This window comes from Coregonus clupeaformis, unplaced genomic scaffold (assembly GCF_020615455.1).
Source record: "Coregonus clupeaformis isolate EN_2021a unplaced genomic scaffold, ASM2061545v1 scaf0494, whole genome shotgun sequence".
Taxonomy (NCBI): Eukaryota; Metazoa; Chordata; class Actinopteri; order Salmoniformes; family Salmonidae; genus Coregonus; species Coregonus clupeaformis.
The window spans coordinates 198,212-202,522 of NW_025533949.1; positions in this window are offsets into that span (position 1 = coordinate 198,212).

A 4,311-nucleotide genomic window follows, 5' to 3' on the forward strand; every position below is an offset into this window, starting at 1 on the left:
TATCGTCCTATACAGTTCAGAGAGGGAGACTTTTCTAGTGAACAAAGGTAAGAAGAACTCATGGGTCATGGTCAGTGAGTTAAACAACACTGTCTCTAGTCATTTCTCCTCTCCCATTTTACCATTTCGTTTTGTTGTTTTCATAATCCATAGGCTAAACCTTTTTTCCATTTTCATAGTCCTGAAACAATATTAAACTAACACAACATTCCCTGTGTGTGTGTGTGTGTGTGTGTGTGTGTGTGTGTGTGTGTGTGTGCACTCCCTGGATGAGGAGATGTAATCTCTATCCTGATTTCCTAGTCACTTTTACCCCTACCTACATGTACATATTACCTCAACTACCTGGTACCCCTGGACATTGACTCAGTACTGGTACTCCTTGTATATAGTCTAGTTATTACCTCAACTACCTGGTACCCCTGTACATTGACTCAGTACTGGTACTCCTTGTATATAGTTTAGTTATTACCTCAACTACCTGGTACCCCTGCACATTGACTCAGTACTGGTACTCCTTGTATATAGTCTAGTTATTACCTCAACTACCTGGTACCCCTGCACATTGACTCAGTACTGGTACTCCTTGTATATAGTCTAGTTATTACCTCAACTACCTGGTACCCCTGCACATTGACTCAGTACTGGTACTCCTTGTATATAGTCTAGTTATTACCTCAACTACCTGGTACCCCTGGACATTGACTCAGTACTGGTACTCCTTGTATATAGTCTAGTTATTACCTCAACTACCTGGTACCCCTGCACATTGACTCAGTACTGGTACTCCTTGTATATAGTCTAGTTATTACCTCAACTACCTGGTACCCCTGCACATTGACTCAGTACTGGTACTCCTTGTATATAGTCTAGTTATTACCTCAACTACCTGGTACCCCTGCACATTGACTCAGTACTGGTACTCCTTGTATATAGTCTAGTTATTACCTCAACTACCTGGTACCCCTGGACATTGACTCAGTACTGGTACTCCTTGTATATAGTCTAGTTATTACCTCAACTACCTGGTACCCCTGCACGTTGACTCAGTACTGGTACTCCTTGTATATAGTCTAGTTATTACCTTAACTACCTGGTACCCCTGCACATTGACTCAGTACTGGTACTCCTTGTATATAGTCTAGTTATTACCTCAACTACCTGGTACCCCTGCACATTGACTCAGTACTGGTACTCCTTTATATAGTCTAGTAGTCAAACAACAGCGCCGGAGAAGATGGCTGCAGTTTTACAGCCCTCTAACCAATTGTACTATTATGTGTGTTTTTCCGCGTTATTTGTAATTTATTTTGTACATAATGTTTCTGCCATCGTCTCTTATAACCAAAAGAGCTTCTGGATATCAGGACAGCGATTACTCACCTCGTATTGGACGAAGATTTTTTCTTCAACGAGGCGGCCGCGAAGGATATCATACAGACACCCGACAAGGCCCAAATCCCCGTCATTCGTGTGAGGAAGAGACGGAGATATCGCGGACGCAGATCAGGGTGCCTTGTAAGGATCCGACGGCGAGCGAGTAAACTGCCTCTTCCATCAATCCTATTAGCCAATGTTCAATCTTTTGAAAATAAAATGGATGATTTAAGATTACGGTTATCCTACCAACGGGACATTAAAAACTGTAATATCTTATGTTTCACGGAGTCGTGGCTGAACGACAACAATGATAACATTCAGCTAGCAGGCTATACGCTACATCGGCAGGACAGAACGGCGAACTCCGGTAAGACAAGGGGTGGCGGTCTGTGTATATTTGTAAACAACAGCTGGTGCACAAAATCAAATACTAAGGAAGTCTCGAGGTTTTGCTCGCCTGAGGTAGAGTATCTTATGATAAGCTGTAGACCACACTATTTACCAAGAGAGTTTTCATCTATATTTTTCATAGCTGTCTATTTACCACCACAAACCAATGCTGGCATTAAGATTGCACTGAATGAGTTGTACAAGGCCATTAATCAACAGGAAAACACTCATCCAGATGCAGCGCTCCTAGTGGCCGGCGACTTTAATGCAGGGAAACTTAAATCCGTTCTACCTAATTTCTACCAGCATCTTAAATGTGCAACCAGAGGGAAAAAATCTCTAGACCACCTTTTTACTCCACACACAGAGATGCATACAAAGCTCTCCTCGCCCTCCGTTTGGCAAATCTGACCATAACTCTATCCTCCTGATTCCTGCTTATAAGCAAAAACTAAAGCAGGAAGCACCAGTGACTCGGTTAATAAAAAAGTGGTCAGATGACGCAGATGCTAAGCTACAGGACTGTTTTGCTAGCACAGACTGGAACATGTTCGGGATTCTTCAGACAGCATTGAGGAGTACACCACATCAGTCACTGGCTTCATCAATAAGTGCATCGATGATGTCGTCCCCACAGTGACCGTACGTACATACCCCAACCAGAAGCCATGGATTACAGGAAACATCCGCACTGAGCTAAAGGGTAGAGCTGCCGCTTTCAAGGAACGGGACACTAACCCGGACGCTTATTAGAAATCCCGCTATGACCTCCGACGAACCATCAAACAGGCAAAGAGTCAATACAGGTCTAAGATTGAATCATACTACACTGGCTCTGACGCTCGTCGGATGTGGCAGGGCTTGAAAACTATTACAGACTACAAAGGGAAGCACAGCCGCGAGCTGCCCAGTGACACAAGCCTACCAGACGAGCTAAACCACTTCTATGCTCGCTTCGAGGCAAGCAACACTGAAGCATGCATGAGAGCACCAGCTGTTCCGGATGACTATGTGATCACGCTCTCCGTAGCCGATGTGAGTAAGACTTTTAAGCAGGTCAACATTCACAAGGCCGCAGGGCCAGACGGATTACCAGGACGCGTACTCCGAGCATGTGCTGACCAACTGGCAAGTGTCTTCACTGACATTTTCAACATGTCCCTGACTGAGTCTGTAATACCAACATGTTTCAAGCAGACCACCATAGTCCCCGTGCCCAAGGACTCTAAGATAACCTGCCTAAATGACTACCGACCCGTAGCACTGACGTCTGTAGCCATGAAGTGCTTTGAAAGACTGGTCATGGCTCACATCAACAGCATTATCCCAGAAACCCTAGACCCACTCCAATTTGCATACCGCCCCAACAGATCCACAGATGATGCAATCTCTATCGCACTCCACACTGCCCTTTCCCACCTGGACAAGAGGAACACCTACGTGAGAATGCTATTCATTGACTACAGCTCAGCATTCAACACCATAGTGCCCTCTAAGCTCATCACTAAGCTAAGGATCCTGGGACTAAACACCTCCCTCTGCAACTGGATCCTGGACTTCCTGACGGGCCGGCCCCAGGTGGTAAGGGTAGGTAACAACACATCTGCCACACTGATCCTCAACACGGGGGCCCCTCAGGGTGTGTGCTCAGTCCCCTCCTGTACTCTCTGTTCACCCATGACTGCATGGCCAGGCACGACTCCAACACCATCATTAAGTTTGCCGACGACACAACAGTGGTAGGCCTGATCACCGACAACGATGAGACAGCCTATAGGGAGGAGGTCAGAGATCTGGCCGTGTGGTGCCAGGACAACAACCTCTCCCTCAACGTGACCAAGACAAAGGAGATGATTGTGGACTACAGGAAAAAAAAAGAGGACTGAGCACGCCCCATTCTCATCGACGGGGCTGTAGTGGAACAGGTTGAGAGCTTCAAGTTCCTTGGTGTCCACATCACCAACGAACTATCATGGTCCAAACACACCAAGACAGTCGTGAAGAGGGCACGACAAAGCCTATTCCCCCTCAGGAGACTAAAAAGATTTGGCATGGGTCCTCAGATCCTCAAAAAATTCTACAGCTGCGCCATCGAGAGCATCCTGACTGGTTGCATCACCGCCTGGTATGGCAACTGCTTGGCCTCCGACCGCAAGGCACTACAGAGGGTAGTGCGTACGGCCCAGTACATCACTGGGGCAAAGCTTCCTGCCATCCAGGACCTCTATACCAGGCGGTGTCAGAGGAAGGCCCTCAAAATTGTCAAAGACTCCAGCCACCCTAGTCATAGACTGTTCTCTCTGCTACCGCACGGCAAGCGGTACCGGAGTGCCAAGTCTAGGTCCAAAAGACTTCTCAACAGCTTCTACCCCCAAGCCATAAGACTCCTGAACAGCTAATCATGGCTACCCGGACTATTTGCACTGCCCCCCACCCCATCCTTTTTACGCTGCTGCTACTCTGTTAAGTATTTATGCATAGTCACTTTAACTCTACCCACATGTACATATTACCTCAACTACCTCAACTAGCCGGTGCCCC